Source organism: Anabrus simplex, chromosome 2, assembly GCF_040414725.1.
Source record: "Anabrus simplex isolate iqAnaSimp1 chromosome 2, ASM4041472v1, whole genome shotgun sequence".
In the NCBI taxonomy this organism is placed as follows: domain Eukaryota; kingdom Metazoa; phylum Arthropoda; class Insecta; order Orthoptera; family Tettigoniidae; genus Anabrus; species Anabrus simplex.
In genome coordinates this window covers 643,581,164-643,598,424 of record NC_090266.1, presented here as the reverse complement: position 1 = coordinate 643,598,424, position 17,261 = coordinate 643,581,164, and the positions used below count along the sequence as shown (strand labels likewise).

The 17,261-nt window shown below is 38.6% G+C and overlaps 1 pseudogene; it reads left to right on the top strand.

Moving 5' to 3' along the window:
• Positions 1–17,261, top strand: part of LOC136862987 (inactive selenide, water dikinase-like protein) — a 285,058-nt pseudogene that overhangs the window by 65,170 nt on the left and 202,627 nt on the right.

Below are 17,261 nucleotides of genomic sequence, written 5' to 3'. Positions count from 1 at the left end.
AAAGGCTAGCACGCTAACCATTTAGCCATTGAGCCAGACATTAATGCAGAAAAACAGCAGAATATTATCAGTTTAGGCAACAGGACAATTAAAGGAACGGAGATGGGAAGCGGTTGAGACCCTACCTGGGTGGTGAGAAGGTATTGGCATTGCTGGTGAAACAGAAGTAGCGGTGATTCAATTTAAGTACTATGTTTACCTAAATAATAATAATTAGAGAAAGCCATGAAATCAATGACACAAATTTAGATTAACACAGCAAGTTTAGAAGGCAGCATCATACCAAAATCACAAGCTCCACGGCAGTGAGTTTAAATAACTTACAGATAAAATTTGAAATATTTTTGTCCAATACATATAACAGAAGTAAGACATGTTTGCAACTCACGCCTACATGTTAAGATCTTAAGAAAGAAGGAAAAGGTGAAAATAATCAACATAACACAGAGCCCGTTCAGGAAGCAACCTTTTCTAAAACACTACAGAATGAGGAGCTCATCCCGAACCAGAGTATGTTAAGAGGAAACTGTACTACGAGGGGCAGATCCAGGGGAAAATTTAAATTTTTGCACTTATACAATTACAACCAAAGAAAAGGGAAATGAAATTTTACATATAAAACACAAGTTACAAAACCAAAAGGAAATGGGAAATGCCTCTAAAACAAAATGAATAAGACTGACCGTGCGGGCTGTCATGTGAAATTCAATTTGGCGAATGGGATAAATTCCGGGTAAACTCTGGAGGTAAAGAAAATTAAATTAAAACTGACATCTGAAAGTTACAGATCAGAAACAAGACGAGATAGTACTTACCTTGGAGAGCCGGGGACCCATCACATGGGGGAGACAACTTCTCCCGTCGCCGGTGAAAACTACAAGACAGAGGAACAAGTTTGGCTATGGCCAAGTGACCAGCGGCCGGTAATAGTGAAATAGCGAAACAACCAATGAGCGCACCCACATTTCTTACATTTGCCAATAGGAAATGCTTTTATTATGGCCAGTGAGGGCCCAGGAAAAAAATGCTGACCAAATACCGGGCGTAGCTTTGAGAAATTTCCATTCTGGTTCAACCGGAAATTTCTCGAAGCATCCTCCCAGACCTGGCACATGCAAATACACTGTGCCTTGCAAGTTAATGCCTTTATGTAAAAGAAATTATATACACATAATGAAATCACCAAAAATCAATACCGCCGGGCTGAGTGGCTCAGACGGTTAAGGCGCTGGCCTTCTGAACCCAACTTGGCAGGTTCGATCCTGGCTCAGTCCGGTGGTATTTGAAGGTGCTCAAATACGTCAGCCTCGTGTTGGTAGATTTACTCACACGTAAAAGAACTCCTGCGGGACTAAATTCCAGCACCTCGGCGTCTCCGAAAACCGTAAAAGAGTAGTTTGTGGGACATAAAACAAATAACATTATTATTAAAAATCAATACCCTAAAATTATTAAAATTTTCCCTTAAAACACACATACCCAAAAAAAAAAAAATTCACTTAAAATACACATGAAAAAACATTAAAAAAAAAAGATTACACACAGTCAGTTTTTCAAAGTCCAACAAATAAACATATGAACATACAAAGATAAACATACTGTACCATTTCCTGTCCTTTGTGCCGACTAGACCCAGGGTTCAGTACAGCAGTGGTCCTGTTCGTTGAGTGCAGGCTAATCAAAAACTAATCTAGACTTATACTAATTACCTTGACAGGAAGAATGGGCATATACCTTGAAATGAGAAACAAATATAGGGTAAAATGGATTTATTAATCCCGAAAAAAAACCATAGAAAATGATCCATGCTAAATGCAATTTGTATCAAAATATATCAATTCAACCTCAAGTTAGTCATATAAAAAAATTAAAATGCGAGAAACATTTACATGAAAACGTTACTTTAACAAACAAGCTAAACAAATTCGGGCTATGAAACGTAAAATTTACATAGAATATTTCTTATTTATACAGGGAATGTCGTAAATATTTTTACGTTGATTAATTAACAGTTGACTAATAATAGTTGACCAATTAAGAGTTGACTCGTAGTATTTGAATTTTTAATTGCGCCCGATAAGTACAATAAAAATCCAATAATATTGCCCATAGGCATCATTGTAGACATCTCTATGATGAACCGGTAGTACTAATATATTAGTAAAATAGCTAAGACAATATATTTACAATCCATCTAACGGCAGATACAAAAATATAAAATCACTTTGTCATAGGGTGGTTCCCTACTATCACTTACAGACTAACACAGACTCGACTTACGAGCACGCGGGCTCAGACAAACACAGTCCAGGCAGAACTGGATGAAATAAAATCAGCTGACGAGCTGACATGCCCAAATTAGCCCAACAAGACACAACAATACAAGAAATCACACAAAAATAGATCACACCTGTGGAAAGAAACACACACATATATATACGTAAGTGATGAGACATGGGGATCGAACTGGTCGTCGGCAGGCTACGTCGGTTTGCATCTTTAAAGACACAAGATGGTCTGTATTCTTGGTTCTTTAAACGATCAGCTGTAAGAGAAATACACAATACTTGGCCAGCAAGGGAGGTCGGTCTCGGGGTAACTTTCACTTTTCTTTGAGAGGGGAAACATATTCTCTGCCAGTTGGCCCATTCACTACGGGACCACAAATAGCTAGGCATTTAGCCTGTTACAAAACCTTCCTCGAGGTAAACACGTGAATAGCTCACATTCTCAGCTCAGCGGGTGAATTTATCGCACCACCCAGCTGGCTAATTATCACCCAAATACATAAGGCTCCATCAATTAATAACTTCATATCTTGCCTTAACACAAAATACTAGGCCTCAATTCATCCCTCTGGCATATCAAGCCTCTCATTTCAAATATCATGGGTTCATTCCCAAGCTAAATCCCTGACTCGCCTTCTCACTAACTAAAATGATCCTGTACTATCTCAACGAAGGACACGTTGCCACTGCAACTCCCGTAGCAGCTGAAATAATATCAATATCGCATGCATAGAAATATCTGACTAACAGTATGCTGCTAATTAACTTGTAGTTAACCTACGCCGATGGCGTCTGGCCTGTTTACATGACAAAGACTCTCATCCCCAAATAACTATAAGAAAAGACACGGAATAACGTATCACAAATACACACAAGCAAAAAAAGTAACAAACTACATAATCCCTGGTGTGATCCCTCTGCCCTCTAACTAAAATAAATATATCCAAATGGCCTAGGCTAAAACATGCACACCGCCCATTTGCCAAACATTTACCGTTAAGTAAAAAACATAGAACTGCAGCCAAGGTGGCTGACATTTGATGTTACAAGACATACAAATTTCCCTAACCTAATGTATTAGCATGTGCCAAGTTCATGCCACATGTCCTGGGCTGCTTAACTGCTCATGGCTCCAGAAATGAACGTTGGTTGGCAGGTCCTGGCGTTGATACCACGTCCATCTATAATGTCTCCTTTATTCCTGGGATTCTGCAGTAAGGAAGTAGATTACAACCAGCCTCTTCACCGCTGTGTGTATGATTACACTATGCCGATCCTGATGTTAGGCTGTAATTGGCTCAACCTACACAAAGATTTTAGTTTGAAATGCGTGTCATCAGATCAAGGGTTCAGACCCAATCAACATAATTTATCCAAGCGGCTTATACCTGTACGAAACGCACACGATTCACTAACAACCCGCGTACGCGAACCGATGTGAGATACAGGTCACTGTTCGAAAGTACATTTATCTCACACGCGTCTCTCGAGCTATAATTAATTGAAATTATCAGTCAGAGATTCGCGTGACCAAATCTTGGTCTATCAAATAACGGCAAATAAAAATCAGGACATAGTATTTATCCTGCAATTGTCTTGCTCAAGGTTAAGTAGAGAAAAAATTATAAACGCGCACAGACATGTAACAGTTTTTATCACAAAGAAAGATTCACATCCGCGCACTACAGTAGAACCTCAATAATTCAAAATCGGTTAATTCAAAATCCCGCCTAATTCAAAGAAGCTTTCGTTCCCGGAAACATGAGATACAGTTTTGCATGTTATTTAAATTGTTTAATTCGAAATACGGATAATTCGTAATTCAAAGTACAATGTCGGCCCCATTACCGAAATTCAGACTTTTAATTCGAAACTGCCTTTACATTTTAAAACAATAGTATGTTACAGAGTAATTTCAACTCGAAATTTATCCGCGTCATAATAGAACGCGTGTTCCGGAACGTCGAGGGGTACCGTAGCTTTCCGCAATTACACTCGCTTCGGTGGGTCCACAGTGCGCTTCATGATTACTAAGTTGAATGAAATCGGAATTTTTTTGTATTCAACCTTTTAAGGAACACCGTAATATCACGCAACAGGCAGTGTGCGGAAAAACAGAATCCGCGAACACTGGCGATGCCGACAGTTAACGAAAAAACGTGGCCCATATAATAAATTCGTAGGCACCTAACAATATTGTCATTGGCAATGAAAATGCATGGCTTTATTTTAATGCGAGCGTAAACGGTCTTATGGTTTTAAAGGAGAAAGTGCCAGCCGGAGAATCGTACAAGGGTCGGGGATGGGGGTCATTGTAGTGCGTTGCAATGCACATGGAAGCGAGAAACTATATTCCCTCGTCATAGGAAAGTTTGATAAGCCACAATGTTTTAAGGCGTCGGGCTCTTTCCATGCCAGTACAAAGCATCTAAAAATGCTAACAGTACAGAAATCCAAAAAATAATGCATTTGCACAGGGGAACCAGCATAATTTATCCTCGTCTTTGAATTGTGTGATGTTTTTCTTTCGTTGCGTGAGGTTATGTTTGTGAGTGATTTATCCAAGTGCATTATTTGAACATTGTAAATGCACCTTGTTGGATACATGTCGGAAATAGTTTTTTTCCCATGGCATTTGAAAGGTTTAAACCGTGCATTGAGGTGATTGCATGTATTAATGAGTCTTAGAATACTTTGTGACGCGGCAAGTGTTTACATTTCTGAAGTACGAAAGAAGTGCCATGGCGGGAAATCGTACAAGGATAGAGTCATAGGAAAGTTCGATTTTAAGGGCATCGGGTATTTTCTGTGCAAATACAAGGCATCTAAAATGCATACAGTATAGTAATCCAATGAATAAAGCACTTGCACATGGTAGCCAGCATAGATTTCTCCTCGTCTTTGAATCATGTTTTTTTTTTCTTTCTTTCGTTGCGTGAGGTTATGTTTGCCAGTGAGATATCCAAGTGTATTATTTGAATACTGTAAATGTACCTTCTTGGAAATATTTTGGAAATAGTTCTTTTTTCATGGTATTTGAAAGGTATAAACTGTGCATGCAGTATCGGGGCTTAGAATATTTTGTGACGCAGCAAGGGTTGGTACTTCTGAATTGCAAATTGGCGGTTAATTCAAAATCACGTAATTCGAAGTCCGATTTTTTAGTCCCAATGACTTTGAATTAACGAGGTTTTACTGTACGTACTGCTCGCACCACAAACTTCAGAAGAATGGGAAAGGTTCCCCCTCCAGGGGCCCCTAAATAAACTGTCTGTCTCTTTGTAGCGCGAGGTGAATCCCTGCCTAACATTGGCTGCGTGACGGTTAAGACTCTCGCCTGCCTAATGACTTTCCATTCAAATAAAATTATTAGATAAGGACTCAAGTAAACATTATTCTGATCTAGGAGTGAATAATAAGTATATCTGCAGGTGATATTTAGTTTGGAACTGTGCAATTCTAGCTTAGTGGCAAAATAATCGATGTAAATCTTGAGATGCCAGTACTGTGAATACGAAGTTGGTCAACCTGAAATCTTGTTGTAGGGTTCCCTTCGTTCAAATATAACCACCCCCACACTCAAATCCGATGAATTTGAAAGTTGGGGTGAGGCTGGCGTGCCTAGTAACCAAGGTAATTACTCGCTTTGAATTCAAACTGGCTCGCTACCTTCTAGAAAATTCCATGCTGCGCTGCACCTAGCTCGGCCTGTATCGGAACCTCAGAGTTCATAACCTGCTTCTTGCATGCGATTAAATGGATGCGTTGACCTAATTACCATATTTATATACTGAGGCATCCAAGGGGTGGCTCATCACGTACTTCTTCTTTTCCCACAGTCCAGTTTTTCAAAGTCAGATAAATATTTACAATCATAACAGGAGCAATGAAAATCCTTTCTGCTGGCTATGACCGCTACCCTCTCAGTGGTAGTCCTTTCCCATCCTTACTTTGCCAAAAAGTTTTGATGTGTTAATGCAGAAGTTTTGCTATTGTGTCCATTGAGTTTATATATATGCACCTTTTGACAGAGTGTATTCACTTTCTGCTCTGCTTCCTTCATCTTGCTTGCCTTGGCATGTGCCTACTTTTCATATGAAATTAATTTGGGCATATATTGTTTTCATTGACATGATTCTCATCCTAATTCCCCAAACTGCTAAATCTATCCACAGCATTCTTTCATTTATGTGCCTAACAGAAACCATGTTGCATACTATCGTACTCATAATAAACAATTCTACTCATCTGAAAATTAGCCCAGCATTCCTACGGGTGTTAACACATCACCTCTTTTCAGCAACCGGTTGGCCATCTTCTCCTGCCCTGATTGGTTGTCATAAGCTGATCTTTGTTTCAAGGCTGAAGTGACCTCACAAGGCATATCAGTATAATATAAACAGTGATCTGCTACACTGTGACCGGTTTAACCACTCTTGCCATCCAAGCTAGCTGAAGGTGACACCTGGTTTCAACATCTTGTACACCGTGATTATTCCCGAATCCATGTATTCTAGGTGCCCATTTGACACAGTTGCCAGTGGAAAGCACAGTGCCTGCATGACTCCAGGGGTGAAATAACCCATACGTCTGGAGCCGACAGTCTGGCTGTCATCAAATGTGCCGAGATCTAATGTTTTACCCATCCAGTGGTTAAATGTTTCTAGAATGGAGAGTATGAGGTCCAAGAACATCACAGTCATGTTTCACTCTGTACTATTACATTCAATTGGTCGAATAGAGTGCAGTTTAATTTTTAAAAACTGCGGCTATCTCTAATTCAACTACTTATCAGTGTATATACCCCCTTCATATTGAGTTCAGCTGATAGTTCTCAGGCATATATACTGATTTGTTGCTCTTAGAAGGGGGAGAGAGAGAGAGAGAGGGAGGGGGGGGGGATTTAAAACAAAATCTGAGAATATTAAAAATGTGTTGCCTCATGGAAAACTATTCTCAGGAGACAGGGAACATGTGACTTAAAGAATTAAGAATCAAATTCTGTATCATTTTTCAAAATTGAATTTTGACTAGAGAAACTGGAGACAAGAATATGATACTAAGAATTTAATTAAAAGCATTTTTAAGACCAGTAGGTGAACCTGGATTTCAGTGTAGTCAAGGGTATTTGCCATCCAAACAATGTTTAGAAGTTGTTTTAAAGTTATGGTGTTCATTGTTACTAATGTTACAACGTGAATTAAATAAGTCAAAATGATTTTTATTTTTAATTTTTAATAAAGTTGTTATAAAGTAAGAGTGGAAGGAGAAGTATAATTTTGATGATGATGCTTGTTGTTTAAAGGGACCTAACATGTAGGTCATTGGCCCTAAATTATAATTTTCCTGCAGCAGTATATGCTCTGCATTGTACTCTTGTATAATGCTAATGATGATTGGTACATACCAAGAAAGTGCATGAAATTATTTACATCAATTCATTTGTGTCCAGACGGATTGGAAATCAGAACACGCATGGGGTGGGGTGGTATGAGTAAACGTGAGTATTTAGTATATGCAGTATTCCATCTGTAATCCGGCACTTCACCTATCCGGCCCTCCCAATAATCTGGGGTTTTTACACAGCCAGCTACTGAGCATGAATTAAAGACAAGTCATTATTAGTTGTGGCTAGTTGAATAGCAAGAATGACCGCAGTGTCGGGGTGATAATGCTTTGTTCACCCTCAGTCTGCCTGTTCCATGTCAGAATATTGACTGTGCGAATCTTCATTCGCTTTCTAATGTGGTGTATTTCGTCGGTGTATTTTTTGTTTGTGTGTTAAAAATATTTGCACAGTGTAAACATAAAATTTTATCTGTTACGGACAAAAACACACGACTTGGAAAAGGTGATATGTTGGTTAGTCTCACTAAGGAATATTGTGTTGGTCAAGCTACAATTCACGACATACAGAAGAGCAGTGACAAAATGAAATCTTCCTTTCACACACACACACACACACACACACACACACACAAAAGTGAAAAGTGCGCAGGAAACATTGAAAACTGGCAAGTTTCCAGAAGTTGAAGATAGCCTCTATTTTTGGTGTTTCCAAGAACATAGTAGGCATACACCTATTTCTGGAGACGTCCTCAAGATGAAAGCTAGATTTTCCTACCGTAAAATTATGAATAAAAATGACTTTCAGGCCAGTGAGGGCTGGTTGGAAAAACGTAAAGGACATTTTGGTATTCGACTGTTGAGTATGATAGGCAAAAAACTGTCAGGAGATGTTAACTTGGTGAAACCATACAATGAAAAGTTTCAAAAAGTGATTCAAGAATTGGCTCTAACTCCTGACCAAGTGTCCAGTGTGGCTGAGAGTGTGTGTGGTGTGTGTTTTGTTTTTTTGTTTTTTCCCTCCAGCTTTTACCAGAAAATATGTACCTTCACTGTGCTGAAGCTGATGCTCTTGGATTAAAACTAGGTAAAGACAGTCACATTTATGCCTTGTTCAAATGCAAGCAGTATACATAAGATGAAATTGTTAGTGATTGGTAAGGTAAAAAATCTAAAATTGCGGCCACCAAATGAGGCGGGTCAGAGAAATTATGCTGTTGCCAAGGTTATGTAGGGCAGCTGGCGAAGAAATGTCTAACACCACATTTTGCAGCGCAGGGTAGTATGTTCTCTCCCAAGCTCCTGATGTTACCTCATACAATCTTCCAAAACAAATTATACTACCAGCTTCGGAAAAGACTGCTGATATCAGCAGTATAATTATTTTACATATAAATCACTTTGAATAATTAAGAATAAAAACCTCAACAAGTAATTAAAATCCGTAGAATCATATATTGAAAACTTCAGTGAGCGGCTAAGTTCTTGTTTTTTGAGCCAACAAAATATTGTCTGAGGGGGGGGGGAGTGGAATGTAGAAAATTGTTTGACATAAATTTATCTGAAACATTTTTCTGTGGGTCTTTTAGTTTTCATGGAAAATGGCCCAGAAAGCGATCATATCAATGTCACTAGCCGAGGTAGTTTGGGTCACGCTCGCCAGCGTAGGACTGGACACGGTAAATACTTTTGGGTTACATATGAATCTGTATCAGTTGTATTAAAATGTTTGTGTATGATTTACAATATAACTTCAAATATTTGAATACTATATATTGGACTGTGTGATATAGAAAAGGAACTACTTTAAAGGGTAAGTTTACATTCCATTGCAATGTATTAACAATCGGTTTCTAGCTTCAAAGCAGTCTACAATTTCTTAGTCACTGTATTCACTCATCTCACTATCTGTAGAGTCGTTATTCACACTGATAATGAATGGCTCCAGTATTTCGTCCCTTCCTATTTTGTTGGCCCAATCGTATGCTTGAAGATTTTCCGTGTGATTGAAACACTTTTCTCAATCTGCGGCAGTCACACGGTCATTGGCTTCTGACGTGAGTTTTTCTACATCTTTTGTTTTGAAGGTTTTGTTCCTGTCCGCCACTTCTCTCTTGACTTGAGCCCAGATCAATTCAATTGTATTGTATTGTATTGGCAGTGATAGCGTGGCAATCTTACTACATCATGGCCCCATGAGAGAGCTAATTCATAAAGCTCTTACTTTTCTACTTTGATGGGAGCAACTTTTTCCGAAAGTTCAGCTTTAGTTTCTTCTTCGCTAAAAGGTATATATTTCTCTTCAGCAACCACCTTTTCTTCTTCCAGCTTGTATTAGGTTCTTTTTCAAGTAAGTTTGAATGATATGGTGCATTATCCATAACTATTATGGAAGGTTCTTCCAGAGTTAATAGAAGGTCTTCTATAAACCACTTTGTAAGAGATGCCTGGTTCATTTCCGAATAGTAGTCCACATGCCATTCTTCTTGGACAGGAACACCCACGTTCACTGGGGTAAAAACCTTTAATACCACCTCTGTGTCGCACAATTTGTCTTCCACCTTTGCCAGTGGGCACCTTCAATCCACTGCTCTTATCTGAACATTGCCAAATGAACTGTTACCGTGCAACTGATTAACCCAAGTCTCGTCTAAATAAATACGTTGCCTCAGGTATTATTCATGTTTCTGGTCCCATATTTTTCTTAAAAATCGTGTACGAGCTACAACAATGTCCTTTCTTTCTAGAAGAAATTTTCTTCCATCGTTAGCCATCTTGTATTTGAAGCCTGAGCAGCACTTGTCGCACTGAATGTACACTTCCACTATATCTAAATTTTTCTCTTAGCTTTATACACAATTTTTCCGCTGTAGGAAATTCACCACCGTCATAAAATTCTAGCACAGTTCGCCTAGTTACATCGCAGTTAAAATCACTAAACACACAAAGTTTTTCTCCCTCGGATAGTTTTTCCTTGGAGATGAAAATACAGTATTTTTTGTTTGGGTGTATATTTCGCTTCATTAACACATCTCTGAACAGAACGAACGCTAACATTACACATTACTGCAGTCACTTCTTGGCTTTTCTTGAAATTCACAGTCTGCAAAAAATGTGAGTCTGCCAACTTCTGCACATATTGCAATACATTCACAATTACTGATTTTGTTTGGCTGGCTAAATCCTTCTTCTTAAGCCTTTCCAGCCAATGACTTTTGGAAGAGTTTCTCGTTTCTTTCTCGCACTTACTTTGTCCTCTTCAGCTAACAGACCTGAAGAAACACCAGACCGAACACATTCACTATCTATCTTTACTTATTGTGCAAGCTCAACAGCTGTATGACAGGGAATGGCTCGGGTAAGGTGTCCCGGAGCGGGCCGGCTAGACAGCACTGCACGATAAGCGTTGCCAGTCTATGCTCAGAGGTAGGCGACTCTCAACCATCTGTCGCTTCGCCATTCCCATATCTGACGACAGCACAGTTTTCTTCAACCGCCAAACTTGGTGGCCATGACTATAGGACTGTTAAACTTCCTATTGAACTTTGGACCATATTATGTTCCTACCTCCTAATGTAACACCTCTCTTGCAGCCTATGGACCAGAACGTCATCCAAGCAATTAAAATGCAGTACAAAGAGAGCCTTCTGTACACGGTTTCGTCTAATGATGATAGTGTGATTAAATCCTTAAAAGAAATAAACCTGAAAGACATGGGTTAGTCACTTGCTAATGCAAGGATAAACTCAGCAGAAAAAGATTGTTCATATGGAAGTTTGTGGCCTAAGGTGGAATTGTTAGAACAATACAAAAAGAAGCAAAACAAAACAGCCATTGTTGATATCAAGGAAAGTGACTTAAATTAGCTGTGAGGCATGGTAAATGAAAAGCTTGTGAAAACAGCTGATAGTATTCTGTCAACAGACAACGTAAGCAAGTGGCTGACTGATGGCAAAGAAGGAAACAACCAGTTTCTGATATATGATGACGTAATAGAAGATGTGACTACATTGCAAGAAGGAAGACTGGCATGGGGAAGGGGAGTTAAACACCAGCTTTTCAAACAATACCTCCGAACTCCTCCATTGATTCCTTTGCTACATACATTACCTGGGGGGGAAAAATATGGAGTCTCTGCGAGTGGCATTCTTGTGTTGAAGCAACTTCAAGAACAGGTGTTGAAAATGTCATTTAAAGTGAAGGAAAAAAAAAAAAGGAAGAAAATAGAAAATTATTTTATGCCTTCTGCTTTGTTGAAATAATGTAGGCTATCAATACAGTACTCTACTGTAAGTTTGATTAATTTTTTTCTATATTTTAGTTTAGTGATTTTAATATAAAATACATTACTGTATGCCCTACACTTTCATTGCGTGTTCTGTACTGTATAATACTGTACTGAATTTCATACAGTGATCGAGTATATCATATTCACAAAGACATACGCACGAGATGCTGCCAGTTGTGTACTGTTTATTTACAAAATATATACACATTAGTAGTTGCACATCAAATGAACCACCATCTTTAACTCAATCGACTGCCACATTAGCATGTCAACCAACTACGGAACACACAACATAACCACTTCAACGGCAAAACCACAACATGAGTTCACATACTTGAATCGACTACTGACTCTCACTAACAACTCGACTAAACAACCCAAGACTGCCCTTGCCTGGCCAGGCTTCCAGAAATGTATGACACAACATGCTTTCTCGTATCTACTCGAGTCTCCAATAACCTATATACAAATGAATAGAACATTCTGCTGTAAAACTTGAGTGACCTCAGGGCAAGGTGTGTTGTTCTAGACCACTGGTTCCCAACCTGGGGGCGATCGCCCCAAGTGGGGGATTTGGGTTATCAGGGGGGCAATAAATCACTAGGGGGCGATGAGTATTCAAAGGGGGAAAATTAAAATAGTACTGTACAGTAGAAGTTGCCGGGTAACACGAGTCACTGGCCATTCTCAGCCGGCGAGTTCACTGCACTCACCCCTCTCCACAGTCCCCAACTGTTGTTGCTCAGCGCGGCTGAATGGTGACTCAACCCCCTCCCAGTCCTGCCATCACAACACACTTGCCATTGACCTACATTCGTCTTCAGTTTCAACTAGCCTTTGTGTGCCTCACCGTGAGTTTTTGTGCATGTATTTTCTGTTTTTGTACGCTTGTTTTGAAGTGTAGAAGTTCATGCACAGTGGATTAAAAAAGAAATGTCGTCAATACTCAGCTGAGTATTTAAAATTCGGTTTTGTTGTGTTCCCGCAAAATGTGCAGTTTCCACACTGTCTTTTGTGCGATAAAACATTTACTAGTAATGAAGCCATGAAGCCTTCACGAATGAAAGATCATTTATCAAGAGTACACAGTGATAAAGTGAGTAAAGAACTTCGTTATTTTCAACACCTCAAAGCTAAAGCTGATAAACGGCTTTATGTGAGTGAATTATTTTTAAAAAACCAGCAACTGGTCTTGACACAGGTCTTCTTGCTTCTTACGAAGTGTCTTTATTGATCGCTAAATGTGGTAAACCTCACACAACTGGCAAAACTCTTGTTTCACCGGCTACCAAAAAATGTTGAAATCATGCTAGGCGAGGGCCCCAGTAATACGTCAGTCAGTTCCTTTGAGCAACAATACTAGTTCCAGGCGAATTGACGAATTGGCCACGGACATTGAATACAAACTCACCAATAGGTTGAAAAACTAAATTTACATTGCAGATTGATGAATCAACTATGATTGATAACAAAGCAATTTTATTAGCTTATGTGAGGTTTATCAAGTAACAAAAGGAAACTACCGAGGAAATGTTGTTTGCTAGAACTTTGATCACTGATACGAAGGAAGCATCGATTTTCTAAGTGGTGCAAGATTATTTTGAGGAGAAAGAGATTCCCCTAACAAACGTGAGCGCTTGCACAACAGACGGTGCTCCTGCCATGTCAGGTCATCATGCTGGGTTTCTAGCCCATCTTACAAAAGAAGTACCAGAGGTCATCATTATTCACTGTGTCATTCATCGTCAACACTTAGCTGCGAAAAATTGAGTGATGTCCTCCATGAAACCCTACAACTTGTTATTACTCATGTCAACAATATCAAAGCTAATTCCTTCAATGACCATCTGTTTGGACAACTTTGCCACGAAAATGATGAGGAATTTGAACGCTTGCTTCTACATACGACCGTGAGGTGGCTTTCCAAAGGAAACTGTTTGCGCCATTTCTTCGAATTATTTGACACGGTTACTGAGTTTCTCGACACATCTGATCCTTTTTTAAGTGAAAATTTGAAGCAACACAAGTTGTAACTTGCGAACTTTACAGATATTTTTGAAAAAATGAACAAAGTCAACATAAGGCTTCAAGGAAACAAGATGAACCTTATTAAGGCCAAAGGAATTATTTCATCATTCATTGGCCGTAAAGAGCTGATTCAGTTTCCGACCTTTAGAAGGTATTCATTGTCAGATAACGAGACTCCTGAACTCCCCGAAGACAAAATCCTATTTTTTACTGATCACCTTGACCAGTTAAAAACTTACATGGAATCAAGATTTGAAGATTAGACCAAGTTACAAATTCCAAATTGGATTCTAGATCTCTCTTGAAGCTGTGGATAAGCTTGATAACTCTTTGCAGACGAAGTTTCTGGATCTGAAGTATGACTGCGAGGCGAACATTATTTTCAAGCAGAGCGGTTACGAGTTAGCCTGAATGAAGCTTATGGACACTTATCCACAACTGTGGGGAAAACCTGAACCACATCTCATCTTGTTCCCGTCAACATACTTAGTTGAAAAAGGATTTAGTTCTGTTGTCCAGCTCCTCACAAAACAAAGAAATAAGTTGGACAAACACCTCAAAGGAGACTTGCGCCTGAATTTGACGAACATAAAGCCGAATATTCAAGCTTTAACTGAAATCCACCAAGCATAAGGCAGCCATGCAATAGGTAAAATAAAACAATAATAAAGTTTTCAAACTTTCATTTATTTTTTTGAATTTTAACTCTCACCTTTTTCAATTTTTCCAGATTCCAATTTAAAAATGAAAACATGTACTCCTGTTTTTTTAAATTACGTCAATGATCTCAGTTTATTATTTCACTTCTTTGTTCTTAAAAATCTCTGTAAAAATGTACATTTAATTTTTTCTATTTTTTAAGAGTGACCGGATAAAACTCGTTTGGTTGTTTTCATATATGGTAGTAAAATTGTTTAAAATAATAAATTTGCATTATTATTTACATTTTACTTCAAATTAAAATTAGGCATACGATGAAAATGAAAAGGGGGCAATAGGTGTTAATCAACCTCCAGAAAGGGGAGATGGGCCACAAAAGGTTGGGAACCACTATTCTAGACTCTTAGCCTGTGTTGCACATTGCATCAGATTTGTACATCATATTTACAGGTAATAATAAATTATATATTATTAATGACTTGTTCCTAAAATAAAGTTAGTCGTATTAACAAACATACAGCTGAAGTATCGTGACATAACCTCACATGTTCTGTTACACAAGTCAGATCATACAACACATAAATAATAAATAATACGACCATGATTTATACCAAATAAAATCCGTACTGACAATCTGTCGTACACAACTATGTAGATAATAATAAATGTAAACAACTTCATAAATCTAATACTAGCGTATATATTCACACCTCACAAGTAGTAGTAATAATGAAGTGAAAATCCACAGTCCGTTTCCAGTCTTTCGACCGGGTCAGAAATGGAATGAATGAAGCCCCCATCTAGCAGCGAGGATAGGAATTGTGCCGGCTGCCAAAGCCTGTCGCACTCCTCTGGGGCAATGATTAGTGAATGACAGATGAAATGATACTGGAGAGTGTTGCTGGAATGAAATATGACAGGGAAAACCGGAGTACCTGGGAAAAAACCTGTCCTCCCTCCGCTTTGTCCAGCACAAATCTCACATGGAGTGACCGGGATTTGAACCACAGAACCCATCGGTGAAAGTCCGGCGTGCTGCCGCCTGAGCCACGGAGGCTCAATAATAATAATAATAATAATAATACCACCTACTAATTGAGCTCGATATTTCCACTGTTTACCCATGGGTTTAGAGAATTGTTTCCAAGTTATACTAGTCCATTACACACTTGCATCAAGTATAGCTATAGCTTTTACTGTTTAATTGCACTATTATTAGTAATTTCTAGTAACCCACGTTTTCAGTAATACCGTGGCTCTCTGGTCCAATATCTGCTGGATTATCGAGTGACTGCTGTACTGAACTTTTTTTAGCATTTTGTAACAGTCTTGAGAGTATATTCTCATTTGTGGTATAAATAAAAAGGAGTTTCCTACCTTCTCAGATCGATATGCTCACTCTGTTTTGATTAGGGCTGATAGCTGTTTAAAGTATGAGCGCCTACTGGGTTGTTGCCATTAAGAGCATGAGACTAAATAAATAGCTGAGTTCATTAGTTATGTGGTTACTCATGGCATTGTTTTCCAAGAGGGGCATGTTAAGACAAAAAATCCTAATAAGAGTTTTAATACTGTTGGCTATCAGACTCTAAAAATTGGGTTGATGGATGCTGTAATGTTTCAATGATTAATTAACCAGTAGGACTGAGATAATAAGACTTGCTTGGGATCACCATTTTTTCAAATATGAAGACAGGATTATGCACTTTAGGCAGATAATGAGTATTAGAAGCTGAAATTGATGCTTAAAGGATGTGTTTAAATTGGCAGACTTAAACACAAGGGCTGAAAAGAAGAAGAAGAGTTCAAGGAAAGTAAGGATCATTACAAATATGGAGCTGAGAAATTTTAAAGCTGTGAAGGGTGAAAAGCTGTGAAAAATTGGTTTGTATTTTTATCAAAAGTGACATTTTCAATTCTTAGGTACAACTTTTTCTGAAACCATGAGGATGAATAAGCAGTGAAACTGAGTACACTTCTTTAAATACCTAATAGCTACCATAAAGACTTACAAAAGTATTAGTTCCATTGGCATGAACCACTACCATTTCCTTGAGGGGAATATATATATGTATTTGGAAATCCATTTTAATAAGGAACAATAAATATTTGGATGCATTTTTAAGTCTTCTTTTCAGATAATCGTGTTATTAACTTGCATAAACCTACCGGGCGAGTTTGGCGTGCAGTTAGGGGTGCACAGATGTGAGCTTGCATCCGGGAGATAGTGGGTTCGTGCCCCACTTTCGGCAGCCCTGAAGATTGTTTTCCATAGTTTTCTGTTTTCACACCAGGCAAATGCTGGGGCTGTACCTTAACCCTCTTGGAGCCAGGAGGAGATCTGGTCAGCCACTCGCCATCAGCTGGAAGAGGCTAGAGCTCTGCCTCCACTCTACTACTGTAAAGTGCCAGGCCGTTTTCAATAGAAATACATGTATTTTAAAATTCGCGTATATCTACCGGTATATAGCAAATACTGGCATGAAATTTTCTACATATAATAGACAACTGGTTTAGAGTGATATAAAGAGTCAAAAACATTTCATTGTTGATATTATAGTTGTCAGTAAAATTTATTTTTAGGAAGAGAAAAATATTTTCGCACTTTCTCTCCCAATATCTACTTTGAAAAATCAAACAGAATACACGTA